This window comes from Macrobrachium rosenbergii, chromosome 19, assembly GCF_040412425.1.
Source record: "Macrobrachium rosenbergii isolate ZJJX-2024 chromosome 19, ASM4041242v1, whole genome shotgun sequence".
Lineage (NCBI taxonomy): Eukaryota > Metazoa > Arthropoda > Malacostraca > Decapoda > Palaemonidae > Macrobrachium > Macrobrachium rosenbergii.
In genome coordinates, this window is record NC_089759.1 from 6,245,535 (window position 1) to 6,269,156 (window position 23,622).

General features: G+C 33.4%; 1 protein-coding gene across 12 annotated transcripts in view; it reads left to right on the plus strand.

Moving 5' to 3' along the window:
* LOC136848589 (protein phosphatase 1 regulatory subunit 16A-like) overlaps positions 1–23,622 on the plus strand; it is a 174,776-nt gene that overhangs the window by 53,410 nt on the left and 97,744 nt on the right. For all 12 annotated transcript variants that reach the window (XM_067120939.1, XM_067120942.1, XM_067120945.1 and 9 more), the window contains one exon: positions 11,312–11,423. The gene's annotated coding sequence lies outside the window, so the exon portion shown is untranslated. The remainder of the gene's footprint in view (positions 1–11,311; positions 11,424–23,622) is intronic.

The window sequence follows — 23,622 nt, forward strand, 5'->3', positions numbered from 1 at the left end:
AACGATTTAAACAATTCTTTTTTTCTAAAACGTGGCAAGTGCATCTGCTTTTGTGTGAGTTTATCTCTCTGGAGAGAGAGAGAGAGAGAGAATGTATAAATGGTCTCAAGATCAGTATAGAAGATGTCGATTATATGGCTTATGAAAAAGCAAACAACTGAGGTCTCGCAGTTTTATACTGCACTAATTCATAATTTTCTTTCTCAGACGTATATTATACAAATTTTCTTTCTCAGTTGTATATTATACAAATTTTCTTTCTCAGTTGTATATTATACAAATTTTCTTTCTCAGTCGTATATCATATAAATTTTCTTTCTCAGTCGTATATTATATAAATTTTCTTTCTCAGTCGTATATTATACAAATTTTCTTTCTCAGTCGTATATTATAAAAATGTTCTTTCTCAGTCATATATTATACAAATTTTCTTTCTCAGTCGTATATTATACAAATTTTCTTTGTCAGTCATATATTATACAAATTTTCTCTCTCAGTCGTATATTATACAAATTTTCTTTCTCAGTCGTATATTATACAAATTTTCTTTCTCATTCGTATATTATACAAATTTTCTTTCTCAGTCATATATCATATAAATTTTCTTTCTCAGTCGTATATTATACAAATTTTCTTTCTCAGCCGTATATTATAGAAATTTTCTTTGTCAGTCGTATATTATACAAATTTTCTTTCTCAGTCATATATTATACAAATTTTCTTTCTCAGTCATATATCATACAAATTTTCTTTCTCGGCCAGCCCTAGGAGAGCTGTTAATCAGCTCAGTGGTCTGGTAAAACTAAGGTATACTTAACTTTAGTCGTATATTATACAAATTTTCTTTCTCAGTTGTATATTATACAAATTTTCTTTCTCAGCCGTATATTATACAAATTTTCTTTCTCAGTCGTATATTATTCAAATTTTCTTTCTCAGTCGTATATTATACAAATTTTCTTTCTCAGTCGTATATTATACAAATTTTCTTTCTCAGTCGTATATTATTCAAATTTTCTTTCTCAGTCGTATATTATTCAAATTTTCTTTCTCAGTCGTATATTATACAAATTTTCTTTCTCAGTCGTATATTATACAAATTTTCTTTCTCAGTCGTATATTATACAAATTTTCTCTCTCAGTCGTATATTATACAAATTATCTTTCTCAGTCGTATATTATTCAAATTTTCTTTCTCAGTCGTACATTATACAAATTTTCTTTCTCAGTCGTACATTATACAAATTTTCTTTCTCAGTCGTATATTATTCAAATTTTCTTTCTCAGTCGTATATTATACAGATTTTCTTTCTCAGTCGTACATTATACAAATTTTCTTTCTCAGTCGTACATTATACAAATTTTCTTTCTCAGTCGTATAGTATACAAATTTTCTTTCTCAGTCGTATATTATACAAATTTTCTTTCTCAGTCGTATATTATACAAATTTTCTTTCTCAGTCGTATATTATACAAATTTTCTCTCTCAGTCGTATATTATACAAATTTTCTCTCTCAGTCGTATATTATACAAATTTTCTTTGTCAGTCGTATATTATTCAAATTTTCTTTCTCAGTCGTATACAAATTTTCTTTCTCAGTCGTATATTATACAAATTTTCTTTCTCAGTCATACATTATACAAATTTTCTTTCTCAGTCGTATATTATACAAATTTTCTTTCTCAGTCGTACATTATTCAAATTTTCTTTCTCAGTCATACATTATACAAATTTTCTTTCTCAGTCGTATATTATACAAATTTTCTTTCTCAGTCGTATATTATACAAATTTTCTTTCTCAGTCGTATATTATACAAATTTTCTTTCTCAGTCGTATATTATTCAAATTTTCTTTCTCAGTCGTATATTATACAAATTTTCTTTCTCAGTCGTATATTATTCAATTTTCTTTCTCAGTCGTATATTATACAAATTTTCTTTCTCAGTCGTATATTATTCAAATTTTCTTTCTCAGTCATATATTATTCAAATTTTCTTTCTCAGTCATATATTATACAAATTTTCTTTTTCAGTCGTACATTATACAAATTTTCTTTCTCAGTAGTATATTATACAAATTTTCTTTCTCAGTCGTATATTATACAAATTTCCTTTCTCAGTCGTATATTATAAAAATTTTCTTTCTCAGTCGTATATTATAGAAATTTTCTTTCTCAGTCGTATATTATACAAATTTTCTTTCTCAGTCGTATATTATTTAAATTTTCTTTCTCAGTCGTATATTATACAAATTTTCTTTCTCAGTCTTATATTATACAAATTTTCTTTCTCAGTCGTATATTATTCAAAATTTCTTTCTCAGTCGTATATTATACAAATTTTCTTTCTCAGTCGTATATTATACAAATTTTCTTTCTCAGTCGTATATTATTCAAATTTTCTTTCTCAGTCGTACATTATACAAATTTTCTTTCTCAGTCGTATATTATACAAATTTTCTTTTTCAGTCGTATATTATACAAATTTTCTTTCTCAGTCGTATATTATACAAATTGTCTTTCTCAGTTGTATATTATACAAATTGTCTTTCTAAGTCGTATATTATACAAATTTCCTTTCTCAGTCGTACATTATACAAATTTTCTTTCTCAGTCGTATATTATACAAATTTTCTTTCTCAGTCGTATATTATACAAATTTTCTTTCTCAGTCGTACATTATACAAATTTTCTTTCTCAGTCGTATATTATACAAATTTTCTTTCTCAGTCGTATATTATACAAATTTTCTTTCTCAGTCGTATATTATACAAATTTTCTTTCTCAGTCGTATATTATACAAATTTTCTTTCTCAGTCGTACATTATACAAATTTTCTTTCTCAGTCGTATATTATACAAATTTCCTTTCTCAGTCGTATATTATACAAATTTTCTTTCTCAGTCGTATATTATACAAATTTTCTTTCTCAGTCGTATATTATTCAAATTTTCTTTCTCAGCCGTATATTTTTCAAATTTTCTTTCTCAGTCGTATATTATACAAATTTACTTTCTCAGTCGTATATTATACAAATTTACTTTCTCAGTCGTATATTATACAAATTTTCTTTCTCAGTCATATATTATACAAATTTTCTTTCTCAGTCGTATATTATACAAATTTTATTTCTCAGTCATATATTATACAAATTTTCTTTCTCAGTCGTATATTATACAAATTTTCTTTCTCAGTCGTATATTATACAAGTTTTCTTTCTCAGTCGTATATTATACAAATTTTCTTTCTCAGTCGTATACTATGCAAATTTTCTTTCTCAGTCGTACATTATACAAATTTCCTTTCTCAGTCGTATATTATACAAATTTTCTCTCTCAGTCGTATATTATACAAATTTTCTTTCTCAGTCGTATATTATACAAATTTTCTTTCTCAGTCGTATATTATACAAATTTCCTTTCTCAGTCGTACATTATACAAATTTTCTTTCTCAGTCGTATATTATACAAATTGTCTTTCTCAGTCGTATATTATAGAAATTTTATTTCTCAGTTGTATATTATACAAATTTTCTTTCTCAGTCGTACATTATACAAATTTTCTTTCTCAGTGGTACATTATACAAATTTTCTTTCTCAGTCGTATATTATACAAATTTTCTTTCTCAGTCGTACATTATACAAATTTTCTTTCTCAGTCGTACATTATACAAATTTTCTTTCTCTGTCGTATATTATACAAATTTTCTTTCTCTGTCGTATATTATAGAAATTTTCTTTCTCAGTCATATATTATACAAATTTTCTTTCTCAGTCGTATATTATACAAATTTGCTTTCTCAGTCGTACATTATACAAATTTTCTTTCTCAGTCGTACATTATACAAATTTTCTTTCTCAGTCGTATATTATACAAATTTTCTTTCTCAGTCGTTTATTATACAGATTTTCTTTCTCAGCCGTATAATATACAAATTTTCTTTTTCAGTCGTATATTATACAAATTTTCTTTCTCAGTCGTATATTATACTAATTTTCTTTCTCAGTCGTTCATTATACAAATTTTCTTTCTCAGTCGTATATTATACAAATTTTCTTTCTCAGTCGTATATTATACAAATTTTCTTTCTCAGTCGTATATTATAAAAATTTTCTTTCAAGCGTTTATCATACAAATATTCTTTCTCAGTCGTATATTATACTTATTTACTTTCTCAGTCGTTTATTATACAAATTTTCTCTCTCAGTCGTTTATTATACAAATTTTCTTTCTCAGTCGTTTATTATACTAATTTTCTTTCTCAGTTGTAAGTTATACAGTACTAATTTTTCTTTCTATCTCCCACAGTAACTGCAAATGGAGTTATGAAAATATATTGTATAATAAAAGTTATAATGATATTTCAGCTTTTATTGATCGATCTTGTCGTATCAGTAATCGCATAGTCCAAACCCTTAATATAAGATTGACCTTGGGTGTATTGGAGAGCAGGCCCAAACGAGGATTATCAACATTGACCCTACGGCTAAGGATTAACAAGGAATAAACTCTTGGAAAGTTCTGGCACATTTTTCAGTGAATTTCGTTCACCAAAAGATATTTTTTTCTTGTTTGAAATCGCATAGTAACCAAACTTTACAGTCAGGATAAGATTAATTTGTATACAAACAATATAATGTATATAATTTGCAGAAAAATAACGTGAATTAGCAAAATTTAACGAAACATTCTGAAACCCAAAACTATCGATCGGTGAAATTAGAAAACTGAAGTGTTGTTCGTCATGACGTCACTCATCGTATGGGCGGGAAAACGTACGATTAACACAAATCACTAGACTTAACTTTATCGAGAAGGACCCTCACTGTTGGCGTCATAGGAAAACACGGCAAGCTTTACTTAAATTACGCGACGATAGGGTGATGTAGGTAAAAGCTGAAATAAGAAAAAACTAATATGTAGAATTTGAAGAGGGCAGGGCTAACAGTCCTATTAAAAAGTTGTACCTCAAGAAGAATTTTAGCATGTTTAATTGAGTCTTATATCAGTCATTGCTTCATTTCGTAATGTTCCGTTCATAGGAATGAATGCTTCATTGTCATAACTCCTTCAAAAGAATTGGGCATTCATATTATTATACGTCTTTTACAAAGAAATAGACCTACACTTCTCATTATAAGCCTGTTACAAAAATGAGACAATATCATTATAAGTCTATAATAAGGACTGTCACTACATACTTATCATATGAATTGGATATCTGTATCAGTATAGGCCTATTATATGAATCAAGGCTTTATTTCATTCTAGAGCTATTCTATTCAGTGCATATTTTAGGGATATTTTGCTGTATTCTTGTGTCTTGCCTTTGATAATGACCCATCTATATTTCGCACAGATGTTAAATGTAAATTATTATTTGAATACCTTCGTCTACACAGAGATGGGGAATAGGCCTAGGATTTAGGCTAATTTTTTCTTCTTCATCTTTAAATTCTACTGTATTTGTAGTTTTATGCACTGCATTCATTTGCTTTTTTATATACTTATTCATTTATATTTTTTTCTTATAAGAAACGTATAGGTCTATGTGAAAAATTTTGAATAGATCGTAAACACCACAAAGAGCTCTCTCTCTCTCTCTCTCTCTCTCTCTCTCTCTCTCTCTCTCTCTCTCTCTCTCTCTCTCTCTCTCTGGTGTTCATTTAAAAGAAGCAACAGGTTATTGTTATTATTATTATTATTATTATTATTATTATTATTATTATTATTATTATTATTATTATTATTATTAAATAATAATTATTATTCAGAGGCTGATCCCTATTCATATGGAACGAGCCCACACGGACCACTGACTTGAAATTCCAGCTTCCAAAGAATATTAAGGTGTTCATTAAAAGGAAGTAAGAGGAGGCAAAGGAAAATACACAAAAGAAGAGATCTCACTTATTAAAAAAGAAAAAAAAATTAACAAATTAATAAACAGATAAAAATGCAACTAAATTATTAAAATGCAAGGAGAACTGTATTAGGGCAGTAATGCACTGCACCTTCGCTGGGACCTCTGAAGCTCCAGTTGCACTGCATCCTCAGGGAGACTGTTCCACAGTAATGCAGATACAGGTAATGATAACAATGACTGAAAAAATAAACTGGTAAAGGTAATGGTAATTGTGTATCAAATGACATTTAACTGAATGTGTATTATAAAAGCAAATTATAATTATAATGATGAGAATGTCATTGCCCGTAGCTGAAAGGACTGTAGAGTCGGTCAGTAGAAAATCAACAACATACAGAACAACTTACATTTTTATTCACTTATTCATTAATTTGTTAATTTACCTGTTTTTCTAATACCTGGCCTCCTTTTTTCTGTATTTCCCATTACCTTCTGTTACTTCTTTCGATTGAGCACCTTAATATTCTTTGGAAGCTTGAATTTCAAGTCAGTGGCCCCTTTGGTGGGCTTGTTCATTACGAAGAAGGTTCGCCTTCTGAATAATAATAATAATAATAATAATAATAATAATAATAATAATAATAATAATAATAATAATAATAATAATACAATTTTGGCGATAACTTACAGCGGTACGAACGACAATACAGACATTTTTAAATTATCTCATCCTTTTAATTTTTCCGTTCCTGTTTCTGTCGTCAGTTCCCGATACAATTGTTGTTGTTAGATAAAACTGGCCTTTGCTCCATGGCAACCCGTTACTTGCGGTTAGGTGATTAAGGGGCATTAGAGGACAGGTGTGGACCTGTGAACTCAGGCCAAACAACCAGTTATCAAGACAAAACTCAACGCCAAAATGAATTATACCAGAAAGATGTTGGGCATACAGACATGGTAGTTAGGTTAATGCGCGTGCGCACACACATATACAGATACACACAGTTTCTTACAGTTTCGAAATATATGACAGATTGCACTCTTATGAAACATATTATGGCCTTGTTGTATGCAATAATCGTGTTTTGGCATTGAAATGATAGATAAATATGCAGCATGTTAGGTTGCCAGTTCGTGAGTTTTGATCAAAACCCTATGCAATCATGTCGCATCACTTAAGAGCATAGCTGTACGCTTGTAAACTAACCATACCATCAAAGACAGCATACGAACATATTTAGGTTTTTATTTACTGTCAAAGATTCCTGGGAAAAATCAGTGGGAAAAACAGTAATTTCAACCAGTTTTTAGTTTTCTGTAAAAGAAAATTATTGTGCAGGCTTTGTCTTCCGTCGGCACTTTATTCTGGCCGCCCTCAGATCTTAAAAACTACCGAGGCTTGAGGGCTGCAAGTTGGTATGTTGATCATCCACCCTCCAGTCGTCAAACATACCAAATTGCAGTCCTCTAGCCTCAATAGTTTTTGTTTTATTGAAGGTTAAATTGAGCCAAATCATGCATCTAGCAACGATATAGGACAGGCCACCACCAGGCCGTGCTTAAAGTAGTCGCGGCTCATACAGCATTATACCGAGACCACCGAAAGATAGAACTATTTTCGGTGGCCGTGGTTATGCTCTACAGAAAACTCGATTGCGCCTAAGAAACTTCGGCGCATCTTTTACTTGTTATGTATTACGTATAAATCAGCAGAAAATGCTTGTGCTGGGTTTTTGAAACTAAGCAGGTTGAAATTCCTTGGGATCGTATACAACTAACAAAATTTCTAATGCTTACATAACGTATGTGCCTCCTTAGGAGACTAGTAAGTAGCTTTCGTGCGGGTAGGACGTGTCTGTGGAGTGCTCTGTGAAAAGTGCCTGACTTGCGCGATGTTCAAAGTGAATATGAGGAAGGGGAAGGAAAAAGAGAAGATAAATACTGTAGAAATTAAATCAAGTAAAGGGAAGATCAAACTCATACGAATATTATCTCGTAATTATCGAAGCAGCACGCAAAGATGGAACACTAAATAAAATACTGGGGAAGGATGAGTCAACCCAAATCGAGGGAGAGTCGGCAACCTGCGGACATTGCTCTGGAGAAGTTGATGAGGAAGGAACTTGCTGTGAAATGTGTGACGCGTGGTTTCATTATGAATGTTCGGGCATCGAGGTCAGATACACACCCATACTTCGTAGTAATAACATATTTTACATCTGTAATAACTGCAAGAGGCCTGAACAAAGAACACACAAAAAACTCATTGAAGTTGAGCTTAAAGAAATAAAAGAAAACACTGAGATATTAACAAAGTTGATTCAGGATTCGGCTCAGAAAACTACTGGCGTAATGATCAATATAGATGAAATCCAAAACAAAATTGAAAGATGTAAAGACCATGACAAACATGGACAAAACTTATGCTGAATCACTAAAGACAAAAAAAGTGCTTCTGATTAGATCTACAAACGAAGAGAGCACAGCAGCTAATGAAAAGCGACAAATTATGAGTAAAATAACGGCGCCAGTTGAACAGGTTAAAACAACAAGAGATGGACACTTATTTGTAAGAGATTTCAAGACAGGAAAAACTTAGAAAAGGCAAAAATGGAGATTCAGAATATCGATAATATATCAGTAAACGAGAAGGGTAAACTTAAACCAAAAATAAAAGTAGTCTATGTCCCGAATGATGAAGATGGCATTGTCGATAACATTGTGAAGAAAAATCCGTGGATAGGTAGCCAAATTTCTGAAAATGACGACCTGAAAATTGTAAAGGAAATGGTAGCCAAAGAGGACAAATATAAACACTGTATCATCAAATGCACACCACAAATACGAAAGGTTCTCTATGACAGAGATGACAAATTGTGTACACTGTATAGCCGTTGCAAAGTATTCGACTGTCACAATCCCTATCAATGCTATAAATGTCAGGAATTTGGTCATAGCGCAGCAAATTGTAAAAATGACCAAGCTTGCCCGAGATGTGGTGAAAATCACAAATCAAACGAATGTGCTAGCAACATGTACAAGTGTAAAAATTGTGTAAAGAAAGGTCATAGTGATACTAAACATAAAACACTTAATGGCAATAAGTGCACTGTAAATAAAGAGTATGTGTCAAAGGTGAAAAATAATACGGATCATGGCTTTGACTAATAATCTTCTATGCAATTTAATACAAGAAGAAGGCAAATTTAAAAAGAACTAGACTCTCCTAGCCTGCAGGAGCTACGATACTGACGAGAAAACGCTGAAGGGCAATTATAAAATATAAGGAGCTAACGGCCTCATAGGTCCCAGCGCTTGGCCCTTGCCCCAGATTCTGTCCTCCATTCCATTCCAATAAACACTCTTTTGAAAAATGAGTCACGTGCTTGGAAACAAAATCCGGGTCACAGTAATGGCTTAAATCATTAAAAAATATATATTCAGTTGCATGTGAGGTTAGGTGCTCTGAAGGAAAATAACGGTAAAATAAATTCATCTCAGCCAGAAAGAGAAAAACTGCCATAACGTGTCTCAAAAAAAAAAAAAAAAAAAACACTTGCCTTTGAAATGACAGCCGTGTCAAAGCTTCCTATCAAGTATGAGGAAAGGCAAGTCTTTCACAAATTCTCATTAGACTGCATAAATCACAGTCGAAATAGGATTTTTAACGCAAAGGGAAACTTTATAGTTATAAAGTATATGCAGGGAGATATATTGAATGACATGTCATTAACTTATTTTCTATGGCTAAACTTTTATTCCGTGGGTAGCTTGGTCTGAAAGAAGCTAGAGTCAAGTAGTGTATACACACACACTATATATATATACGAGTATATATATATATATATATATATATATATATATACATATATATATATGTATATATATATATATATTTATATATATATATATATATATATATATATATATATATATATATATATATATATATAAAATATTTTGGGAAATGAAAGGAAAAGTCATTCTGAGTAGAAAATGTTCTATACCCACATATATTTCAAGGTGAATTTTAAAATAACCGTTATCATTAAACAGTCAAGAAGCTGGCGCGCACGGGATGTCGGAGTGAGCAGTTAGGTATATTGGGGGGAGGGGTGGTTGATGAAGGCCGTTAGGCAACTGGATTGCTACCTTTTAATTATGATTTTCACTTGCAGGTTATTAAAAAATGTAACACTTCAGCCCCTTCGACTATTAAATCACCTGTGAACAGACTTCACGATTAGCTTAACGTATCAGGCAAGTAGTGCAAATGTTGCTTGGGAACATTATTTGTGGTCGTTGAATTCCAGCGCAAACTGTCCTGCCGCCTCGACACGGAATTGATGAATCAGGAGTCAGGGGTAGGCCTACGCCTGTGCTAACAGACAAAAGCGTTTTCATAGGTGCATGTTTTCCTTTCGACTGGTGTGTGATGAATAGTTTTGATGGAGAAGGAGAGATTTTTTAGTATATACGTTTTAAATCTTTGATCAGTGTTTAATGAATAGGTCTATCTTTGATGGAAGGGAGATGCCATTAGGCTTGGTTTTCTTTTCTTTATCGGAGTCCAGTGAATACAATCGACGGAGAAGTTTCAATGATGCATACATTTATTACTACCCTTTGTTCATTATGTAAAGAATACATTTGATTTGGCGATATTTTATTCACATAGGCCTAATCGCCGATTTCCTTTTCTAGAAATGGAACTGTTGCAAAACCCATAAATAAACAGCTTACCTGCATATTTCACATCACTGGAACGGTAAGGCATTGTCTCCAGTTTCTTGCCCTCAAAATGAGTCCGGAATTTGACCTTACGCGCCATTTACTTGCCTGTTTTAATGATAACAGTTATTTAAAGATTCACCGTACCGACAAACGAAGCCTTAAAATGCATATGTTCGTAGAACAATTTCTGCTCAGAATGACTTTTCCTTCCATTTCCCAAAATATTTGCATAAACTCGTGTTACACCTTGTGTATTATATATATATATATATATATATATATATATATATATATATATGTATATGTATATATATACATATATTACGGTATATATACATGTAGTTAGTGTGCTTTGAGATAAATTTACAGTGTATCCTAAAACTGTCATATCAAAGAAAACGCAACTAAAGTTGGTTTTCTGTAAAGGCTCACTTCCCTAGAAAGGAAGGGAAATTAACTTTGATTGCCCATCATTCCTTTCATTTTGTTCCAGTAATGCATGTGTCTTTTAAATCAGTATTTTCACCCCAGAGTAAAAGAAGTTAGAAGCAGGAGAACATAGACAAATAATGGAAAGCCAAGCGTATGTGACAAATAAGAAAAAACCATGAAAAGATGTAGTGGGAACTATAGGGATGATTGTATTGATGTTTGTACTGATTTTTGCTGAACATAAAAAGTTTAACTCGCTTTTCTCTCATACATTCTAGATAATGGCGTTAGTTCTCAAGCAGAGGCCGGATACAGAAACCTACAATCTGAGTTCAACGTTTTAATCCACATTTAAATGGTTCTTCATCTTTACAATATCATTTATTCGAAGTAAGTAGTATATCGTTGTTTGGGTTGGTAAGAGAATATGTACAAAAAAAACTCTCAGGATCATAGGGCATTTCGAAAAGAACATTTTTAAATCGTGAGAAGTTTTTCTAAAGAACAGTCCATTGATGAAAATGTGGCTATATATATATATATATATATATATATATATATATATATATATATATATATATACTGTATACACACACACACACACACACACACATATATATATATATATATATATATATATATATATATATATATATATATATTATATTCCTAGAGGACAGTACAAAAGGACGAGCAGCCCCAAGTTAAGTTGGCAATCAAATATTCACACCTGACAGGTGTGAGAGTTTGGAGCTATAAATTCATTAGTATCTGAGGTCAAGTACAGCTATTGAATTGAATTGAATTGAATCCTTTATTCCAGGTATAAGCCATATACATTAGATAAAATTTTTACATATACATTTCTTTACAAAAGACATATATATTTATATATTTATATGTGTGTGTGTGTGTGTACCATGGGAAAGTGAAACATTGGAAAGAAACATTATAGAGCCTAGTTTTTTAAAAGAGTGCTTTAACAAGAATATGTTACTAAAGATATGTATAAACTTGATCTAATAATTTTATAAGAAGTATGTAAAATGTATAGATTTTAAGAAAAGTACTTAGCATGACAAGGGGGAAAAAGGCAGGCAGCGACCCGCATAAATGAAAAGATTTGTCGATAGGGTACAGCTATGCTTAAATCTGTTATCACTTGAGAGTATTGCTGTACTTGACCTCAGATACTAACGAATTTATAGCTCCAGCCCCTCACACCTGTCAGGTGTGAATATTTGATTGCCAGTGGGCTTCTCGTTCGTTTGTACTGTCCCTCTAGCATATATATGTTGTTAACTTCTACCACTATGCATCAGTCTTCTGACAATGTTTGAGATATAGAGACGAAATTAGTTAGGATTTACACATAGTGTTTCATTTTATCTGTGGTTACATTATATGTGCATATTGAAATAAATGCTGCCCCGGAAAACTCTGAATGACAACCGATAAATTCTCTCTCTCTCTCTATCTCTCTCTCTCTCTTTCTCTCTCTCTCTCTGTCTATCTCTCTCCCCTTCCTAACACCCACCTCTACTCTCTCTCACTTTCTCTCCCTCTCACTGTCTCTCTCTCTCTCTTACTCTTCCCTTTCCTGTTAAGATAGTTGCTTCAGTTACATTGCCCAGCATTTTTGACATTTTATAATTCACCCCTCCTCACCCCCGATTCCTATCGGGGCTGAACTTGGACTTAAAGGGCATTGGGAGTATCACCATTCATCTGAGTGACCTCGAAAACTATGGATTAGACACTAAATATTTGTCGTTTTCCGTTATTTTTACATGTCACCCCCTTCCCACCCCCACCCCCTTTGGTGCCAGTGGTGTCTTACCCCCACAGTACTCTTTTCTAGTTAGTGAATCATATGTATACCGAGTTATGTTGAAATTGCTCAATGCGGTTCAGAGTTATGCTGGAACACACACACATACATACATTCATACATACATACATCCATATATATATATATATATATATATATGTATGTATGTATATAGATATATATAATTTATGCACACACACACACACACACACACACACACACACACACACACACACACACACACACACACACATATATATATATATATATATATATATATATATATATATATATATATATACATATATATGTATACATATATTTTGTGTGTGTGTATGTATCATGCGCCTTAACTTACCCACCATGTCTGTATGCCCTATATCTTTCTGGCGTAATAACTGGTTGTTCATACCCTTGCCCGGAATTAGGAAAACATCTAAACCGTTCGTGACGTCACGAACACGACTCTTTCATCGATGTTGGTAGGTCTGAGTTCTCAGACCCACACCAGGCCTCTCACGCTCTTGTATCACTTAACCGCAAGTAAAAGGTTGCCATGAAACAAAGGCGAGTGCTGACATAAGGCCAGATTTATCTGACAACAACGAAAACAACTATATCTGAAACTGACGACAGAAACAGGAACTAAATATTAAAAGAATGAGAAAATTAAAAAAAATTCTTTGTTGACGTTCGTAGCATTATAACAGTTGTCGCCAAAATTTTATTATTATTATTATTATTATTATTATTATTATTATTATTATTATTATTATTATTATTATTATTATTATTCATATGGAGCAAGCCAACCAAAGGGGCCATTGCCTTGAAATTCAAGCTTCCAAAGAATATTAGGGTGTTCATTCAAAAGGAGTAACAGGTTATCATTATTATTATTATTATTATTATTATTATTATTATTATTATTATTATTATTATTATTATTATTATTATTATTATTAACTGTTCAGTAGATGAACCCTATTCATATGGGCCACTGACTTGAAATTCAAGCTTCCAAAGAATATTAAGGTGCTCGTTCGAAAGAAGTAACAGAAGGTAACGGGAAATACAGAAAGAAGAGATCAGTTATTTGAAAAAACAGATAAATAAATAAAGAAAGAAATAAATAAAAATGTAAGTTGTCCTCTTTAATGAAGATTTTTATAATGACAGACTGTGCAGTCCCTTCAGCTACACGTTGTAACATTCAGATTTTAGAATTTGTAAGACAGCAGGAATTCCTATTATCATAATTCAATTTTACAAAGCACATTCAGTGAAATCTCATTTAACACACGATTACCATTACCTTTATCAGTTATTTTAATCATTATCCATGCGGTGCACTGTAGGCATTACTTAAGGTTCTTTGCAGCGTGCCTTCCTTAGGCCCCTAGCTGCAACCCTTTCGTTCCTTTTACTGTACCTCCTTTTATATTCTCTTTCTTCCATCTTACTTTCCACCCTCTCCTAACATTTAATTCATAGTGCAACTGCTTTTGAGGTTTTCCTCCTGTTAAACTTTTCAAACCTTTTACTGTCAATTTCCGTTTCAGCGCTGAATGACCTCTTAGGTCCCAGCACTTGGTCTATGGCCTAAATTCTATATTCAGTTCAGTTGAATCAGTATTATCATGACCTTTATGTTTATTGCTGTGGAACAGCCTCCCAGAGGATGTAGTGCAACTGGAACTTCTCAAGTTCAAGCGAAGATGCAATACATTGTGCCCTAATAAAGCTCTCGTTGCATTTTAATGATTTACTTACATTTGCAAATAAATTTGTCAATTAATTTTTTCTTTTTTAATAAGTGATCTCTTCTTAATGTGTTTCCTTCTACCGCCTCTTACTTCTTTCGAATGAACACCTTAATATTCTTTGGAAGCTTGAATTTCAAGTCAGTGGCCCCTGTGGTGGGCTTGTTCAATATGAATAGGGTTCATCTTCTGAATAATAATAATAATAATAATAATAATAATAATAATAATAATAATAATAATAATAATAATAGTTTTTCTATCATCATATTATGGTTATCAATAACATTACATAAAATACTTACAATTATCAAAACGAAAAAGCAGAATGACATACGGCCATTTTAGCGGTCAAAATCCTTCCCACAGCACCGGGAATAAGGGTCCCATATTTCCCAGAAACCCGTCTGTGCTGTACAACGGCTCGGTCACCGTGGGGACACCCATTACCTGGTTAATTACTACCACGCGTTGCCATGACGACCGATGACCGCTATGGGGGTTGGGGGAAATTGCGTGACATGCTTGGCAATAGGGCAGTAGATGGAAAGTAACCTTCACAGACCGGTGGTTTCATAAAGATATATATATATATTATATATATAAATATATATATATATATATATATATATATATATATATATATATATATATATATATATATACACATATATATTTATTTATATACAAGTATTAAGCCACAAGTAAGTACCATTTAATATCTAATTCACTATACCTCAGAAATAACTTACACCAATGGGGGAATAATGACTGATAAGTGCAAGGTGTGTACAAAGGGATAGACAGGGAACTGGAGCCTAGATGACAAGATGTATAAGCGAGCCTTAGGATGGTTTGGTCTTGTGGAGAGAATGGAAGACGATAGCTTGGTGAATAGTACTGACTATTTCGGAGATGTAAGGGAGAAATCCTTATATACATAGGGGGATTATGCCGTTGGTGGAACTCATGTGTTGCACTGTAGGCATTACTGAAGGTTCTTTGCATCATCCTTCGGCCCCTAGTTGTAACTCCTTTCATTCCTTTTATTGTGCCTCCGTTCATATTCTCTTTCTTCCATCTTATTTTCCACCCTCTCCTAACAGTTTTTTTTACAGTACAGCTGTGAGGGTTTCCTCCTGTTACACTTTTCAGACCTTACTGTAAATTTCCCTATCAGTGCTGAACAACCTCGTTTGTCCCAGCGCTTGGCCTAATTTCTATTCCCTGTGAAGAAGGAGGAGAGGAAAACTAGATATTGTTATGTGGGTGGAGTAGAAATGGTATTAGAATGAATGGACATTAATATTCTAGAGGCCAGTGAGTGAAGTTCGAGATAGTGGTGACAAGCGCAGTGTTTGTTGGGGGACCATCCACGATTCAGTAGTGAAAGTATGAAAGGTACAGTGACTCTTCTCTCTTCTCTTATTTTTGTTCAGTTGCCCAGCTCGGGAAATCTTAACATATGGGACATAGAGAAACACTGACACACAAACAGGGATAGAAGCCTACAATAACAGATGTACGAATACGCACAAAAGCAAACCACATAATATATACTAAGAAAAACCACAGCCTGATGATGTAATGAATCTTGCCTGACAGGAGGAGACATGATCACTTGATGGAAACGACCAGAAGAATCATTATCGCATTATGCAAGCGTCGCTGACCAAACTCTGAAAGTGCTATATTTACTGCTTATTTCTTAGGCTTGTGCAACCACTCGCTTACTGTGCTCAAGGTAGCAGACCATTACGCTATAGATGGATGTATTCGCTATACACGTTTTATTTCAGTATGAACAAGTAAATCGAATTAGGACCACGTTTGGGTTAGGTGTGTATATATATATATGTATATGTATATATATATATATATACACACATATATATATATATATATATATATATATATATATATATATATATACATACATATATAGATGTGTATATATAGTTACATACGTATATACAGTATACACACGCACACACACATATGATGTTGAAATTAATTGTACTCAGAAGTATGTAGAATCTTGTGCATTTGTGCACAGAAAATCGTGAAAATTAGTACCTCTAAAATTCCGTTACTTTTTCACCAGCATAAATTAAGTAGATCTTTTCAGTATTCTATCACAAAATGAAAGCTATATATAGTATTTCTGCCTATTACTGAAATATTTTAGATATTTGGAAATGTAGTAAATTTTCTCAATTTGCAGAATTTGAAATATTTTAGATATTTGGAAATGTAGTAAATTTTCTCAATTTGCAGAATTGAAAGTCTTCACTTCTGATATTTAAAAGGAAAAAAAAAAAAAATCATGGGTGCAGAAGTTTCTTTTAACAAAAGCTACAGAATTTCTTGGACTTTTTATCAAACTGGGAAAAACTTATGCCGAAAAATACTGAAGATATTTTTTTAATGGAAGAAGTTTCTTTTGAGTAACGACTAAAAATATATTATTTGTAAATGAAAAATACTGTGTTATGTTATTCAGAGCAGGAAGAAGATTTTTCTGTGAAAAATTTTTTTTTTTTTTTTTTTTTGAGAGAGAGAGAGAGAGATTGAGGGAGGAAAAAGGAAGAGAGAGAGAGAGAGAGAGAGAGAGAGAGAGAGAGAGAGAGAGAGAGAGAGAGAGAGAGAGAGAGAGAGAGATAAGAGTTTATTCGTCAAGATGTCAAATAAAAATGATATTCAAGGCGACGAATCGATAAAAAGGAAACGGAAATGAGAAAAGATGAGAAAATAGACGTTAATAGCGATGATTATAATTTTAATAACAAGCATTCTTTCTCAGAGGGAGAAACACAAAATGGGAGGTAATATCGAAAAAAACGTGGAAAACGAATATATATATATATATATATATATATATATATATATATATATATATATATATATATATATATATATATATATATATATTTATAGATATATACATATACAGTATGTGTGTGAGTGTATGTGTGTATAGTTATATTGATTTATGTATATATATATATATATATATATATATATATATATATATATATATATATATATATATATATATATATATATATATATATAACATAACTATAGATATATATGCATATGTATATATATATATATATATATATATATATATATATATATATATATATATGGCGTACAAAAAAAAGAAAGCGGAAGAGACAAAGCAAATATATTGTGTATATATAAGAATAACGATGATCGGAATCGTGCGGTACACCTTAATTGCCGCCATTCTTCCGTCATTATCATTTTTCTTCTTCTTCTTCTGAAGAAAAAGATGAAGAATTGCAATTGACGTGTCCTAACGTTTAGCCGTTCTTCGACTTTCACTTTCCACTTTTATCAATCGCATATGTTTAGCGGATCGCCTAGAACCTTATGGAAAGCTTTGTGGCAAAAAAAAAGATGTATAAAAAACTTAATTTATCATGGGTTGACTAGGATGTAAGATTTCGTTGGGTTTTTTTTGTAAGATAATTTTTATTTATAAAAATATGTTGCATAATTCGTATAAGGTTGGAAATAGAAAGCTATCCTGTGTTTAGTAAAAGGAAGAATTTATGGATGAAAATTATGCAGATTTCGATATTAAAGCAGAAATAGGCAAAGATATCATGTTTCCAACCTAATTAAAGTTTTACACACCTTCTTATATGCGTAAGCGACAGTTTAATCGTGAAGAGGAAGATAATGAATAAAAGAAAGGAATGCATAACCACCAAACAAGAAACAAATAAAATAATAATAATAATAGATGAAACAGTAATAATAAATTTAAGGGAAAACCACTTCACAGTCATGCATTAGTGCAAAATAGCAGCCGACCCAAAAGCTGCGGCATTGTTCTTCTTTAAAAATATAAATAAAAAAAGGAACGCATTACAAACCAGAGTGATTTTTCAAAATCAGTTATTATTGAAGCCGCAGCCGAAAGGGAAAAACAGTAAACATACTAAATAAAAAATAATATATAAGCAAACGTAGCAGTGATAATAAGTGAAGTCTGAGGGAACAGTTCATGTCATCCGGTAATACATTTCTGTAAACAATAATTTAGTCGTGGAAACTATAATAAAACAAACAAAAAACAGCTACAAACTTTGCCAGTAGCGTTCAGCTGTCGAAGCTAATGGTCTGGTAACACGAAGGGAAAAACAGGAGATGGTAAATATAGAATAAATAGTGGAAAACCTCGATATTATGGCGATCAAAGCGAAAGCTGATTCAGCCAAACGTAAATTCCACAAAGCTGTTAAAACATTTGCTCTAACGACTCCGGTGAGACGCCGAATAAAAACATTGGAAAACAAACAAATAAAAAGAGGGAAAAACAATTCCCTTTCCAAAGAGCGTGAAAGAGAAAGGAGAAACACAAAAGGAAAAAAAACCACCAAAAGAAAACAAAAGGAATAAATAGTCAATGGCCGTGAATGTGCCCGTCGAGAGAGAGAGAGAGCGACGACGTCACGGGAGCCTTACTATTATTATTGTGAAGCGCCGTTACAGGAGCTTCAGTCTTCATTATCATTATTATTATTGTGGAGGGCGGGAGACGGAAACACAACATCCGGTGGTGGAGGCTCCCGTCGACGCCGCCTCCTGCCACCACACAAACTGTCTTCAAATGGGACTGGCTGACCAAATCAAAGGAGTGTTGGCTGTGCATGGTTGAATGAATACACACGCACGTGCATATATATATGTATATATATGTATGTATACATACATACTGTACATATAGATATATATATATATATATATATATATATATATATATATATATATATATATATATATATATATATATATATATATTATGCATATAACATGGGAAGTGAAATGAAAAGTTGTGGGATAACACTGGGGTAAATTTGAACAAATCCTAGCAGGAGAAAAAAAGTTGTTATTTGTGGAAGTTATGTCGATGGAGCGAGTATTTAAAGTATATTAAATGCACCACATAAAAAGAAAGAGGGATTGGAAGGATTCAGTTTAAATTCGACAGTCTTTTTAGAGGAAGCAACGTTGGGTATGTAAGACTGTCAACCAAAAGAGTGAAGAATGCAAATACTGAAGAAGTTGATTGATTTGTAAGTGGCATGCTGCAGTGGTTCGGTGATGGAAGTGTGAGTGAGTGTGTAAACGTATTAGGATGTGTGCAAAATATTAAGAAACCAGGGTAGGAATATGTATGAAGGGACTGTTGAGCCAACTCTCCTTTATGGAAGTGAAGAGTGGAGGTTGAAACTGTTGATATTACATGCGTAGGAGGTGTAGGGTAAGGAGAACTGAAAGACTGAGAAGTTTGTGGAAGCATAGATGAGATAAAGGATTAGCATAGGTGAAAAGATATATTTGTGATTTAAGGTGGGCTGGCCCTGTGGTAATAATGGAGAACAACATGTTGGTGATAAGGGTGTATGATTTAAAGTATAAGCAGAAAGGAGAAGAAAGAGTTCTTAGTTACTGCTGGATTGATGGTGTGGAATAAGGCTGTAGAATTAAAGGGTCTTGATTTCCAGAAATTGCGACTGTGTATGTAAGATGAAGGTGAATGGCACAGTGTAAGAAGAAATTTTGATCTACCACTGGTGAGCCTTACGTGTAGGCCTTGTGGGGAGTGGGGTAGTGCCGTCAGTGCATCTCATGCGGTGCACGTTAGGCATTACTTAAGGTTCTTTTGCAGCGTCCCTTCGGCCCCTGGCTGCAACCCCTTTCATTTCTTTTAAGCCTCCGTTCATATTCTCTTGCTTCCATCTAACTTTCCACCCTCCCCTAACAATTAATGCTTAGTGCAACTGCGAGGTTTTTCTCCTTTTTACTGTCAATTTCAGTGTCATCGCTGAATGACCTCATAGGTCCCTGCGCTAGGCCTTTGGCCCAAATTCTATATCCTGTTTTATTCTACTCTTACCTGTATAGGAGTTTGAAGCGACTCAGTTGGTTCATCCACAGTTCAGCAATGAACGTCTGAATGTTGCAGTGACCAGTGACATATATTGTCTGTAGCCACTCCCAGCCAAGGAAATCTGTTAATATATTGTCTGTAGCCACTCCCCTTCAGGGGAATGTGTTAATATATTGTCTGTAGCCACTCCCAGTCAAGGGAATCTGTTAATAAATTATCTGTAGCCACTCCCAGTCAGGGGAATCTGATAATATATTGTCTGTAACCACTCCCAGTCAAGGAAATCTGTTAATATATTGTCTGTAGCCACTCCCAGTCAAGGGAATGTGTTAATATATTGTCTATAGCCACTCCCAGTCAAGGGAATGTGTTAATATATTGTCTGTAGCCACTCCCAGGCAGGGGAATGTGTTAATATATTGTCTGTAGCCACTCCCAGTCAAGGGAATCTGTTAATATATTGTCTGTAGCCACTCCCAGTCAAGGGAATGTGTTAATATATTGTCTGTAGCCACTCCCAGTCAGGGGAATGTGTTAATATATTGTCTGTAGCCACTCCCAGTCAAGGGAATGTGTTAATACATTGTCTGTAGCCACTCCCAGGCAGGGGAATGTGTTAATATATTGTCTGTAGCCACTCCCAGTCAAGGGAATGTGTTAATATATTGTCTGTAGCCACTCCCAGTCAAGGGAATGTGTTAATATATTGTCTGTAGCCACTCCCAGTCAAGGGAATGTGTTAATATATTGTCTGTAGCCACTCCCAGGCAGGGGAATGTGTTAATATATTGTCTGTAGCCACTCCCAGGCAGGGGAATGTGTTAATATATTGTCTGTAGCCACTCCCAGGCAGGGGAATGTGTTTATATATTGTCTGTAGCCACTCCCAGTCAAGGGAATGTGTTAATATATTGTCTGTAGCCACTCCCAGTCAAGGGAATGTGTTAATATATTGTCTGTAGCCACTCCCAGTCAAGGGAATGTGTTAATATATTGTCTGTAGCCATTCCCAGTCAAGGGAATGTGTTAATATATTGTCTATAGCCACTCCCAGTCAAGGGAATGTGTTAATATATTGTCTGTAGCCACTCCCAGTCAAGGGAATGTGTTAATATATTGTCTGTAGCCACTCCCAGTCAAGGGAATGTGTTAATATATTGTCTGTAGCCACTCCCAGTCAGGGGAATGTGTTAATATATTGTCTGTAGCCACTCCCAGTCAAGGGAATGTGTTAATATATTGTCTGTAGCCACTCACAGTCAAGGGAATGTGTTAATATATTGTCTGTAGCCACTCCCAGTCAAGGGAATCTGTTAATATATTGTCTGTAGCCACTCCCAGTCAAGGGAATGTGGTAATATATTGTCTGTAGCCACTCCCAGTCAGGGGAATGTGTTAATATATTGTCTGTAGCCACTCCCAGTCAAGGGAATCTGTTAATATATTGTCTGTAGCCACTCCCAGTCAAGGGAATGTGTTAATATATTGTCTGTAGCCACTCCCAGTCAAGGGAATGTGTTTATATATTGTCTGTAGCCACTCCCAGTCTAGGGAATGTGGTAATATATTGTCTGTAGCCACTCCCAGTCAGTCTGTTAATATATTGTCTGTAGCCACTCCCAGTCAAGGGAATGTGTTAATATATTGTCTGTAGCCACTCCCAGTCAGGGGAATGTGTTAATATATTGTCTGTAGCCACTCCCAGTCAAGGGAATGTGTTAATATATTGTCTGTAGCCACTCCCAGCCAAGGGAATGTGTTAATATATTGTCTGTAGCCACTCCCAGTCAAGGGAATGTGTTAATATATTGTCTGTAGCCACTCCCAGTCAGGGGAATCTGTTAATGTAACGAAGTATAAAGCACAACATACATACTGGATGTGGAATAGGTATCGAATCCGCACAGCAGCAGCATTTGAGGTTTAACATATGTCAATCCGCGCATATAATTTACAGTAGTTGAACGCCGACTAGGCAGACGAGACCTGTCGTTGAATAATGACTTAAATACACGTTGACTCTAGACTAAAGATCAGTTAAGTTAAGTATATCTGAAGTGGAAAAACAGAAATATTTAGATGACCGGAAAAATAATTTCCATACTGTCAGTAATGTTAGTGGACGGTGGAAAGATATTGATGTAATCATTAGAGTAAATACAAAGCCCTTTTGATATCTTGTGTGCCTTAGGTAATGTTAATCTTTCGTTTAATTTAATATTATGTTTATTATTATATATTATACATCTGGGACGAAATACTACCGTTTCCTGAAAGTGGTAGATGAAGATTTATGTTGCAACGTACCATTGTATGTAAATGAAACCACGACATCTTTGCATGTACGACTTAATTGCTCTTTAGCTTGTTTACACGCACGCAAGCGGACACACACTCACACACACATGCACACACACACATACACACACACACGCACACACACACACGCCTACCAATACAATTGTTTGAATGGAGGCGAATACTAAGTATAAGTGGTAAAAATTTGAAGCAAACCCCTTCAGTCATATGGTAGCAATTGTCACTTAGTACTTTATAATAGGGCCTTATGGCGTCAGCGGCCCCCACCCCCTGCCTTTTATATATATATATATATATATATATATATATATATATATATATATATATATATATACATATACATATATATATATATATATATATATATATATATATATATATATATATATATATATATATATATATATATATATATATATATATATATATATATATATATATATATAGAGAGAGAGAGAGAGAGAGAGAGAGAGAGAGAGAGCCTCTGAACCTGTTTTCCGAAAACACGCCACTTTCTCTTGCTTTCAACCTATACACTTTTAAAAATCGCTTCTTCTACTGTTCTACCATTTTTGGCAATAACTCGTGTCATTGACGCTACTCCAAAAATAACAGAAGCAATATATAATGGTTCACGTGACAGAATTTCTGTACTCTCTCTCTCTCTCTCTCTCTCTCTCTCTCTCTCTCTCTCATGATGCAAATCACGACGGTTATCGTATACAACTATTCTTCAAGTTATGGTAC